At 37.6% G+C, this 13,309-nt stretch overlaps 1 protein-coding gene across 2 annotated transcripts in view; it reads right to left on the reverse strand.

Annotated features, from left to right (window-relative positions):
* XKR6 (XK related 6) overlaps positions 1 to 13,309 on the reverse strand; it is a 313,018-nt gene that overhangs the window by 253,891 nt on the left and 45,818 nt on the right. The window lies entirely within an intron of this gene.

Here is a 13,309-nt window from a genome sequence, read left to right on the forward strand (position 1 = left end):
TGAAATCAGATCCCACACAAAGTTATTATTAAGGAAAAGACATTAAACAGCAAATACTCCACAATGAAAGCACACATAATTAATTAAAACTAGATAAAAGACATTAAGAATGTAAGTCAGATTTTTTTTTTAATTCTGAAAAGAAGATGGTAAAACTTAAAAATAACAAAACAAAACACCATTTTAGAACTGAACATTATAGTGGTGCCTGGCTCGGCTCAGTTTGAAGAACATAAGGCTCTCAATTTTGGAATCACGTGTTCAAAACCCCCATGCTGGGTGTAGAGATTACTTAAAAAATTAATTAATTAATTTTTAAAAAGAAATGAGCATTATTTTATTTTATTATTTTTTTTATTATTTTTTTATTTTTTTTTTATAAATTAATTTTTATTGGTGTTCAATTTACCAACATACAGAATAACACCCAGTGCTCATCCCGTCAAGTGTACCCCTCAGTGCCCGTCACCCATTCACCCCCACCCCCCGCCCTCCTCCCCCTCCACCACCCCTAGTTCATTTCCCAGAGTTAGAAGTCTTTATGTTCTGTCTCCCTTTCTGATATTTCTCACACATTTCTTCTCCCTTCCCTTATATTCCCTTTCACTATTATTCATATTTCCCAAATGAATGAGAACATACACTGTTTGTCCTTCTCCGGTTACTGTGGCCAAGTTCAAAAAGGGTGTTGCCTGAGTTCTCCTCTGGGATTTTGATGGAATCTTGTCTCACATTTAGATCTTTCATCTATTTTGAGTTTATCTTTGTGTATGGTGCAAGAGAGTGGTCCAGTTTCATTCTTCTGCATGTGGATGTCCTATTTTCCCAGCACCATTTATTGAAGAGACTGTCTTTCTTCCAGTGGATCGTCTTTCCTTCTTTATCATATATTAGTTGACCATAAAGTTCAGGGTCCACTTCTGGGTTCTCTATTCTGTTCCATTGATCTATGTGTCTGTTTTTGTGCCAGTACCACACTGTCTTGATGAACACAGCTTTGTAGTACAACCTGAAATCTGGCATTGTGATGCCCCCAGATACGGTTTTCTTTTTTAAAATTCCCCTGGCTGTTTGGGGTTTTTTCTGATTCCAAACAAATCTTAAAATAATTTGTTCTAAGTCTCTGAAGAAAGTCCATGGTATTTTGATAGGGATTGCATTATACGTGTAAATTGCCCTGGGTAACATTGACATTTTCACAATATTAATTCTGCCAATCCATGAGCATGGAATATTTTTCCATCTCTTTGTGTCTTCCTCAATTTCTTTCAGAAGTGTTCTATAGTTTTTAGGGTATATTTTGAGAACCTTTTGAATGGTAAATGGTTCTCCAACCTTTTATTTTCAGGTTGTAGGTGTCCTTCTGTCTAAAATGAGTCTCTTGTAGACAGCAAATAGATGGGTCCTGCTTTTTTATCCAGTCTGAAACCCTGCGCCTTTTGATGGGGTCATTAAGCCCATTCACGTTCAGAGTTGCTATTGACAGATATGAGTTTAGTGTCATCATGATATCTATTTAGTCCTTGTTTTTGTGGATTGTTCCACTGAACTTCTTCTTAAAGGGGAGTTTTAAGAGTCCCCCTTAAAATTTCTTGCAGAGCTGGTTTGGAGGTCACATATTCTTTCAGTTCCTGCCTGTCTTGGAAGCTCTTTATCTCTCCTTCCATTCTGAATGAGAGCCTTGCTGGATAAAGTATTCTTGGTTGCATGTTCTTCTCATTTAGGACCCTGAATATATCCTGCCAGCCCTTTCTGGCCTGCCAGGTCTCTGTGGAGAGGTCTGCTGTTACCCTAATATTCCTCCCCATGAAAGTCAGGGACTTCTTGTCTCTTGCTACTTTAAGGATCTTCTCTTTATCTTTGGAATTTGCAAGCTTCACTATTAAATGTCGAGGTGTTGAACGGTTTTTATTGATTTTAGGGGGGGATCTCTCTATTTCCTGGATCTGAATGCCTGTTTCCCTTCCCAGATTGGGAAAGTTTTCAGCTAGGATTTGTTCAAATACATATTCTGGCCCTCTGTCCCTTTCGGCGCCCTCGGGAACCCCAATTAAGGTAGGTTTTTCTTCCTTAGGTTGTCATTTATTTCCCTTAATCTGTCTTCATGGTCCCTTAATTTTTTGTCTCTTTTTTCCTCAGTTTCCCTCTTTGCCATTAACTTGTCTTCTATGTCACTCACTCGTTCTTCCACCTCGTTAACCCTCGTCGTTAGGACTTCTAGTTTGGATTGCATCTCATTCAATTGATTTTTAATTTCTGCCTGATTGGATCTAAATTCTGCAGTCATGAAGTCTCGTGAGTCCTTAATGCTTTTTTCTAGAGCCACCAGTAGCTGTAGAATAGTGCTTCTGAATTGGCTTTCTGACATTGAAGTGTAATCCAGATTTTGTAACTCTGTGGGAGAGAGGGCTGTTTCTGATTCTTTCTTTTGAGGTGAGGTTTTCCTTCTAGTCATTTTGCTCAGTGCAGAGTGGCCAAAAACAAGTTGTATTGGAACACGGGGGAGTATCACTGGTCCGTCCAGCTGGTCTTCTGGGGGAGGGGCCTGCTGTGCTGATTCTCAGGTGTTAGCACTTGGGGGAGCTGCTCTGCCCCTGCCTGCTGCAGGGCTCAGCGGGGGTGTTTACCCCGTGGAGCCCCAGGAGGATCAGCCGCAGTTGCTATGGCAACTCTGGAAGCCTGGATTCAGCCTCCGCAGGAACTACGGGGCTCGGGGCTCTCGGTTCTCCGTCCGTAGGGCCTGGAGGCTCCGGGGCGGGGCCGCTGATCTGCTCAGCTCGGGGCAGGAGCGTCCTCGCTGTCCTGGGCCCTCCCGGCCTCTGCCTGTCCCAGGGGAGGCCGGATCCTGGGCTGTGTCCCGGCGCCCTGTGCTCCGGGGCCTGCGCTGCTGGTTCGCGCTCCCGCCCCGCAGCCCCCTCCGCGGAGCCGCCGCCCGAGCCCCTCCGAGCTGCTCCGGCCCCGCCGTGCGCGCTGCAGCCCTTAGGGAGCTCGGAGCACTCTCCGGGGCGCAGGTGTCTGTTAGTGTCCCCGGGACCCGAGGGCATCCCCGCCCTCCTGGGTCCTGCTCTAACTCCCTGCGAGCCCCTTTCCGCCCGCCCGGGAAGGTTGGTGCAGCTCCTGCTCCTCCGGGACGGGGCTCTCCCGTCCTGGGGACACTCGCCCCGGCCTCAGCCCGGCTCCTCGCGGGGCCCCTCCCCCTCGGAGGCCTTTTGTTCCTTTATCTCTTTTTCCCCGTCTTCCTACCTTGATAGAAGCGCGGACTCTTCTCACTGTAGCATTCCAGCTGGTCTCTCTTTAAATCTCAGGCCGAATTCGTAGATTTTCAGGATGATTTGAAGGTTATCTAGGTAATTTGGTGGGGACAGGCGATTTGGGGACCCTGCTCTTCCGCCATCTTGCCCCTCCCTCCCAAATGAGCATTATTTTAGAAGACAAGAGCAAATAAGCACAAACATACTTTAACAGATAAAAAGATAACTTTTTTTAAATAAAAGAAAATGAAAAGATAAAAAGGATACAAGAAATAACAAATATTAAAGATGGGCAAGGATATCTAACACAAAAAAATAGGACTCTCGAGCTATTTTAGCTCACAATGCAATAGAACTGAATACTGGGGGCAGCCTGGGTGGCTCAGCGGTTTAGCGCTGCCTTCAGCCCAGGGCCTGATCCTGGAGACCCGGGATCAAGTCCCACGTCGGGCTCCCTACACGGAGCCTGCTTCTCCTTCTGCCCGTGTCTCTGCCTCTCTCTCTCTCTCTCTCTCTCTGTCTCTCATGAATAAAATCTTAAAAAAAAAAATAGAAGAAGAAAGAACTGAATACTGAAAATAAATGCAAAAACATTTTCTTGAAATAAAAAATGATGTGAAGCTACATACTGAAAGAACATACCATACAGCTGAGACTACCAATCCTGATAATCAACACCAGCCATTTTCTAAAAAAAAGTTATTAGACTTTAGAGAAAAAGTCCTTTGGACATCTAGGCAAAAGAGTGTGTGACTTATTGAGTTAAATATCACTGGACATTGCCAGCAATATCTTATGCCAGAAGAAAATAAAGAAATATATTTAAGATTTTTAAGGGAAAAAAATGCAAGCTAAGAATTTTATATCCAGCAAAAGTAACCTTGAAGTATCAAGTTGACCCTATGCAATAATCCTAGAAAAGTTGTCCTCACCTTCTGAGGAATCTACTAGAGAGTAAGTTCAGAACACTAAAATTATTACAAAGACATACATAAATACTAGTATAAGCTAACTATATATAGTTACTTGAAGAACTAAGATTATGAGTTAAAGAGAGGGATTATAATATAAAATAGCTTTATAATACATTGACACAATATAACTATTAAAAACAACTGGAAAAATGGGGAGAGTATATTCATAAATTCTATGTTCTATTTTGATTATACAAGAGAAATAACAGTTCTTACCCCCCAGAGCTCTTTCATGTTCATACACTAAAATGCTAACAGCTAGGTTTCACACTAGAAAGATGAGAAAGAAAATAGAAAAAGAAAAAAAGTAATACTAGAAAGTTTCCCAACTAAAGATGAGTTTCTTTGCTTAAATGACCATGAACCAGAAAAAAGGATGAAAAGATCCACATTAAGGTACACTGGTATGAAATTTACTTGTAGAGGACATGATCATCTACAAAGAAACTCCCATCAAATCTACCCAAAAAGCTACTAAAACTAAAAATATGTCAACATAAAATAATCCATTATGTTTCTGTAAACCAACACTGAACAGTCAGAAACTAAAATTAATAATACAATACCATTAACAATACTGTCAGAAAATATGAACCACTCCAGGGCAAATCTGACAAAAACACACAAGAACTTTACATTGAAAGCTACAAAATAATGCGGAGAAAAATTAAAGACCCCAAAATAAATGGAGAGATGTGCCATGTTCATGGATCAGAAAGTTCAATATTATTAAGACTTCAATTCTTCCCAAACTGATCTAGAAATTAAACACAATGCCAATCAAAATCCTCACACAGTTTCACAGAAATTTACAAAATGACTCTAAAATTCATATGAAAATGTAAACAACCAAGAAGAGCCAAAACAACTCTGAAAAGGAAAAACTTTTCCTTTAAGGATTTACGTTTGAGAAGTTGACTTCAGAACTAATTTTAAAAGTTTTAATAATCATAATTATACTGGAATTAAAAATTTTTAAGAAGTTATAGTAATCAAGACTGTGCTACTGGCATCAAGATACACAAAACGACTCATGGAACAGAAGAGAGCTCAGAAAGACTCATACTTTTTATGGTCAACTGATTTTCAACAAAGGTGTAAAGGAAAGTTAGTGAAAATAGAATTATCTTTTCAACAAATGGTACTAGAACTCATAATGCAGTAAAACTGGAGATTTATGACAAGAAAATAGTAACAACAACCCAAAATTCACTAATCTATTAGAATTTAAAACACTCCCACAAATGAGTATTTGGCCAAAGGGGAAGTCAAAGATTTAATTAGATTATCTAGAAAATTATAATTTAAATAAAAACCATGTCAAAATCTGTGGGCCACTACAGAATCTGTTAACACAGGAAAGCTCATAGTTTAAATATCTAAGTTAATAAGAATGAAAATTAATATGCATATAAAATGAAAAAGTCAGAGAAAGAATAACATGAATCTAGGAAATCAGAGAAGAGGAATTAATACCAATATCAACTGAAATCAACACAAAAAAAGAACACTATTATCTCTGATTAAAATTCAACATAACCTATAAATCATTATAGGTGATTTAAATCACCTATAATCAGCCTACTTAAAATTCAGAGAGAAACTATAATATCAAAACTGCAATTGGAAAAAAATACAAGAAGCAAAAAGAATTATAGGAGACTATTTTCTTAACTCAATACTCATAAATCTGAGAATAAAGTCCAATGAATAAAAGTCAGTAAAACTGGCTCATGGAATAGTAAACCTAAATATGTAATATTTAGTTCCCACATTTCAAAAAACAAGCCTAGAGATTTCATTTGTGATCTTTTATATAGTCAAAGAGTATGTTTTTCTGAAGCTATTCAAATTGTTCTTATAATCAGATAAAAGAAAATCTGTCAACTCCTTTTAAGAAAGGAAAAGAGTAATAATGAAATGCACAAACACATGCACACAAAAAGACATGTTAATCTCATGTATGAAAACTGAGGACTGGGGATCCCTGGGTGGTGCAGCAGTTTGGCACCTGCCTTTGGCCCAGGGCGCGATCCTGGAGACCCGGGATCGAGTCCCACGTCGGGCTCCCGGTGCATGGAGCCTGCTTCTCCCTCTGCCTGTGTCTCTGCCTTTCTCTCTCTCTCTCTCTGTGACTATCATAAATAAATAAAAATTAAAAAAAAGAAAAAGAAAACTGGGGACTACTCAAAATAATATCCAAAAGAAAGAACATAGCAAAACATTGAAGAAATAATACATTTGTCAGGATTTTTACACCACCTAGATGATTAATAAGAAGAAAATACAGTCACATTATTACAAGCATAAAACAATAAAGTGTCCACTTAGAAAGAAATGTGGATGATCTATAAAAGAAATCATACAACTCAACTGGAGGATGTAAAGGAAATCTTAAATTAATTGGAAAATCATGTCTTATTGTGAATTGGAAGATTCAGTATTACAAGTTCCCAATTCATATCAATCTAACTAATAAATTAATAAAGATATAAATTTTAAAAATTATAAATTACAAATTATAAATCTATAAATAAAAATCCTAACATATTGTGTAAACTTCAAAATGATCCTAAAGTACAATTTAATGAATAAAGAAGCAAGACTGACCAGGAAATTCTGAAATAAAAAGTACCAGATATCAAATCAAACTTATAGGTTATACTAATATAGCATGGAATTTTACACACCCAAATAGGAAAATAAAATAGCAGATATTAGCAAGGATGTGAAGCAAACAGCTAGTGGGAGTGTAAACCAAAAACAGCCACTTCATACAAAAAGTTTGTCAGTATCTATTAAAACTGATCATAAGATAATATGCAGAAAGAACAAGAAGAAAACACCACATAAAATAGTAGAGAACAACATGACAGAGATTGAACCAAATAAAAATATTAAAATGTATCAAAAACATATTAAAACAAACAAAACTGTTAACAGAGCAATTTGACTCCCAACAGAAGTGTATATAAACATGCTTATCAAAAGATAAATGGAAGCATGTTTCGTTGTAGTGTTATTCCTAATGTCTAAAAACTAGAGCAACTCAAATGTCCATCCACCGTATTAGTACAAATAAGTAAACTGTATTCGAACAATGAAATCCATACAGCAATGAGAAAGAACAGTTTACAACTAGTACACACAACAGTATGGTTGACTCTCAAAAACAGTGTTGAAGAAGTCAGACATCAGAGAAACTGTAGAATTCTGTATGATACCACTCATAGAATTCACATATACGTAATACTCTTCTAATGGTGTTAGAAGTCAGGTGTGTGTTCACCCTTGGGGTGGGGGTTAGGGGTAGGTAGGAAGAAGTGTTTTAAAGTCTAAAAAGTCACTATGGACTCTAGCATTTCTGTGGACCTGGCTTTTTTTCTTTTTTTTAAGATTTTATCTATTTATTCATGAGAGAGAGAGACAGGCAGAGACACAGGCAGAGGGAGAAGCAGGCTCCACGCAGGGAGCCTGACACGGGACTCTATCCCAGGACTCCAGGATCCGGCCCTGGGCTGAAGGCACCAAACCGCTGAGCCACCTAGGTAGGCTGCCCCAAACCTGGCTTCTTGATCTGAGTGCTGGTCCCATGGAAGTATTCACTTTGTCAAAATTCACTGAGCTAAAACTAAAAAAGACACAATCTAAGGACTATAAATTAATAAACATGTTTTGGCTATCAGATTAAAAGATTGACAAGAGGGATGCCTGGGTGGCTCAGTGGTTGAGTAACTGCCTTAGGCTCAGGGCATGATCCTGGAGTCCCACATTGTGCCCCCTGCATGGAGCCTGATTCTCCCTCTGCCTGTGTGTCTGCATCTCTCTGTGTGCCTCTCATGAATAAATAAATAAAATCTTTAAAAAAAATATTTCCATGAAGGATATACAAATTAGTATCCATTTAGAGTGTTTTGTTTGTATTCTAAGATCCAGAAATATTTATCTTACTAAATACACACAAATACAAAAGATTAAATATATATCACAAAGTTGACTGAAGAACCTTCTGCATTTCTATATATACATTTTTTTGTATTCATAAAAAATTAGAAATCAACTAAATATTTTCAAAAGGATACTGTTTTAACATATTATGGCACAAAGGAATGTACAACACAATGGAATTCTTTTTTTTTTTAAGATTTTATTTATTCATGAGAGACACACAGAGAGAGAGAATGGCAGAGACATAGGCAGAGGGAGAAGTAGGTTCCATGCAGGGAGCCCAATGTGGGACTCATTCCCGGGACTCCAGGATCACGCCCTGAGCCGAAGGCAGGCACTCAACGGCTGAGCCACCCAGGCGTCCAACACAATGGACTTCTTTGTATACATTACCAGAACTAGATGTACAGATATAGAAAGGCATGCAAGATGTTAACTAAAAATACCAATTTGTAAAATATTCCATATTGTATACTCCCATTTCTATAAAAGTAAATAAAAAGTATGATTATTCAACAAGCTTTTTTTATAAATTTTTTTTTAATTTTTATTTATTTATGATAGTCACACAGAGAGCGAGAGAGAGAGAGAGAGAGAGAGAGAGAGAGAGAGAGAGATTCAGAGACACAGGCAGAGGGAGAAGCAGGCTCCATGCACCGGGAGCCCGATGTGGGATTCGATCCCGGGTCTCCAGGATCGCGCCCTGGGCCAAAGGCAGGCGCCAAACCGCTGCGCCACCCAGGGATCCCTCAACAAGCTTTTAATAGCGGTTCTTTCTGGGTAAAATTAATGGGGAATCTTTGCTGTCTACATTTCACATTCTGAATGGTTTCTATGATTGAAATAAACATGTGTCATACTTTTGTAATCTGAAAAAATAAAAAATTAATGAGATGGATGGCAATATTTCAAGAATGTATGCTTTAAATATTTTTTAAAACCTACTGTTGTATTATCCTTTATGTAAAAACATTTGTAGTAAACACAAGGTGAAAGTAATTTAAATAGATTTCCTTCTCCACCCCCACCCTCCAGTTTAGGTTATTTTCTCTTTGATTCTCACCTCATTTCTTAAATTGCAATATTATCTATATGAAAAAAAGGGAGCTGGACAGAATGATCACTTAAAATTCCTTCCAACCCTGAAATCCTTTATTTTTTTTCCCCTTCCCTTTTCCTCTACCTCCTGTAGCCATAATAAAGATGGGTATTATTTCACTATATTCACTGAATGAAGTTTTATTTTCTTTCTTTAATTTAAAATTATGTTAGAATTTCTCCCAAGGAAAAAAGAAACCCAAACTAATTTGCTTCATATAAAATTGTTTGTGGGGCAGTCCCGGTGGCTCAGCGGTTTAGCGCCGCCTTCAGCCCAGGGCATGATCCTGGAGACCCAGGATCGAGTCCCACATCAGGCTTCCTGCGTGGAGCTTGCTTCTCCCTCTGCCTGTGTCTCTCCTCTCTCTCTTTCTCCTCTCTGTGTATTCTAATGAATAAATAAATAAAATCTTTAAAAAATTAAAAATAAAATAAAATAAAATTGTTTGTGAGTAGCTCTGAAAAAGCACATTCCTCGCTCTCTCTGGGATTTTCTTCCAGTTCTCCCTCCACCCCCGCCAGCCGCCCCACCAAATAGTATAGTCATTGGATACTTAGAAAACAATATTTTTGTCCCAAAGTACCCAAGCAGCTGAAAGTTGCTACTATTAAAAGTAAGCCACAATATGTGCCTGGCTGGTTCAGTACCAGTAGAGCATGTGACTCAATCTCAGGACTGTGAGTTCAAACCCCACACTGGGCATGGAACCTACATAAAATTAAAGTAAACAAACAAAAATAAAATGAGCAACGTTAAAATTGTCTTGATTTTGCTTTCCTCATTTTATTTTAAACCATGTCTACTAAACTTATACACCTAAGTGGACTTACACTAATTTTTTTTGACTTACACTAATTTAAAAAATCACAGACACATTTGACAAATATGGGTATATATAAGTCACCATAATTCAAATATTTAATATTTACCTCAGAAAAGTATTTTGTAGTACTGCAGCAGGAACCATGTAAGAGCAAAGAACACAAACATAATTTACTATAATTTTCTACTATTTAATCTATTCAGCATGGCAAGACTAACTTTTTGTTCATGAATAGTAACAGAAGAATGTTGTATAATTCCACCCATGTAAACACAATGTGCCATTTCCTAAAATCCCATGTTAAAAACTACAGAATTAACAGAAGCAACAGAGCAATCCGGAAAGCACAGTGAATTCAGATCAGACAAACCTGAGTCCTATTTTCAGAAAATGTAGACCCAAGATCCATTCAATAATCTCTCAGCAAGTATTTTGTCCCTGATATTCAACTTTTTTTCAACACATCAATTCACATTCCCTTTTGCCTCATATTTTCTTCCCCTTTAAAAATACCATTATAAAACTGTCTCTAAAAGTGCCTAACAGCTCCCATCAGCAAGGGAAATAATTATTAACAAACCTGGACTAATGTTATCATTTTGACTCTACAGAAGCAATGGTATCATTCTCATAACTGGGAAGAAAAGAATGGGTCCTGTTCAACAGGTTATTAAACTGAAGGTTGAATACCACTTAGAGACAAAAACATCACAGGAAAAAGGAAAACGATGGTAACCAAACTTAACAAATTACTGTAAGAAAGAAGCCTTTCTTAATTCCCAATTTACATTAAGAGCATACAGATAAGACTTTTACTAGAAGTACACAGAATTCAAATGATATCTTAAGAAAAATTTCCCAGCAAAGGGCAGTTAAAACATTGGAATAAATCAATGGTATCAGCGGTGTGCTATTAGCTGTGGGGGAAGTCTTTCTGAAGACATTAAATAACAGCATGTTTCCTTACTCTGTCTACAGGGGTCCTCTCTGAAATATTCTGGAGAAGGTCCTTAGCTCCGATGCCAATCTGATGTAGGCATATTGCTGATCTTACCTACATCATTTAAGGTTTGACACTTTTTTAAAGTAGGCTAATATATACATTTTTTAAGCTTTGAATCTAGATATATAAAAAAAACTGTGGGAAGGACAAAAGGACAAATGGTGGGAGGATGGGAGAGATGAAAGGAAGGAAGAGGAAGGAAAAGTCAATGTACTCAATGACTCAAGAATGATTGGCCACTACCAGAATGAGATTTCCTGCACCTGAAGAACTTTAGTTGAACTTTTTTTTTCCAAATAAAGTACACATGTGACCAAAGGTTCTCATTCTCTAACATTAGCAACACCAATCTGTTTTATTTCACTAATTTTTTTTGCTTTCTAAAACAAATGAAAAAAAAATGAGAAGAATTAAGATAGTATTCCAGAGAACTAAGCCAGAGCAGAGAGCCAAGAAAGGATAATTTGATCCTCAACTTGCTTTTGAAAAGAATACAGTTGACCCTTGAACACAGGTTTGAAATGCATGGATCCACCGGTGTGCAGGATTTTTTAAAATAAGACAATCACAGTACTACAAATGTATTTTCTCTCCCTCATGATTTTCTTACTAACATTCTCTTTATGTGATGGTAAGAATACAGTAAACAATACATATAACATACAAAACCTGTTAATTAACTATGATATCGATAAGGCTTCCAGGAAATAATAGGCTATTAGCCCTTAAGTTTTGGGGAGTCCAAAGTTAAACATAGATTTTCGACCGCATGGAGGCCGGCACCCCTAATCCCCACATTGTTCAAGGGTCAACTATTTCTTTTCTAGTTAATACTTTCAACTGGTATAAACAATTTAAAACATAATTAGAATTGAATTCACTGAGTCACAATTCCCAATGACAAAAAAATTTCTAAGCAGTCTTAGGCAAACTTTTTACTTTCCATAATGCAGCAAAGATATTACTGGGTCACTAGGGCTTGAGACTAGCACAAAACTCTAGCTGACAGATTTGTCAGATAACAAGTTATGTACTGATATAGATAGAAACCCAAATGTTTATTTTCTGATCATAACATCAACACCGAGTAATCCTAAAAAAATTTTGCTATTTGGAAAATTTAAATACCAATTTTTAAATTAAAATTAGAGTACAGATTATCCTGTTATCCAGTGAATTATAAATGCCAACATTCACAGTTAAACTCTGTGAAGAAACTTAACCTATATAAAAATAACCATCATCAAACCTGAGAAAAGACAGATGAAGATAATGAACAACTGAGTTCAATATTAACTCATTCCTTTAGATAAATGCTCTCAATTGACCCAAATAAGCTAATTTACTAGGTCTGCAGATAACATAAACTATGAAATATTATGATCTAACTCATGCACATACCATATATAACACACAAAGCAAGAACTTTGTAGAACTGGTTTTTATAACTTCTTTACTGATGATGGTGGTGGAAGCCACCTAATTCTTAGGACGGACAACTGCCTTTCTCAGTAATGGCATCTCCATCATTAAGAGCTGTTCACACCGAAAGCCTCAAGAGGTACCTTGAACTCCTTTTCATTCTCTCATACATATAACTAATACATTAATAAATCCTATTGCCCCTTTCCTTCAAAATAGTCCCAGACTGCAACCACTTCTTACTACTTTATCCATACCACTATCACCTGGAGTCAAGCACATTCCCTCTGGATGACTGCAAATAGTCCTTCTAATCAGTTTCTCTGTTTCCACCCTTGACCCTACTCAAGACCAATCTCAACATAAAACTCAAGACAATCCTTTAAAAATATAAGTATGCAGTGAAGTTGGCCTTGCCTAACAGGAAGGTCTGACCGTTGCCTGGGCTTCTGGGACGTAATCTAATTCATATTTGATAGAAGTGACCTTGTTTGGGGAAGAGGCTGGTCACAACAGATCTTAAAGTAGGGCTGGCCATACCCAACAGTCTTAGAATGGGGACTAGCCATACCAGAAAGACCAATTTAGTGTGGAGGCTTCAGGTCACATGGAATTAACAGACCTATGGACTGAGTTCAACTCCACGGCCAATCAACCAACCAAACAGGCTTATGTAATGAAGCCCCCTTAAAAACTCTGGAAACCAAAGCTTGAGTGAGTTCCCTGATTAACGGTACTCTGTACAGAGGGTCAAACATCGCGTACACATTGATACCAAGAGCATAACAG

This window comes from Nyctereutes procyonoides, unplaced genomic scaffold (genome assembly GCF_905146905.1).
Source record: "Nyctereutes procyonoides isolate TBG_1078 unplaced genomic scaffold, NYPRO_anot_genome, whole genome shotgun sequence".
Lineage (NCBI taxonomy): Eukaryota > Metazoa > Chordata > Mammalia > Carnivora > Canidae > Nyctereutes > Nyctereutes procyonoides.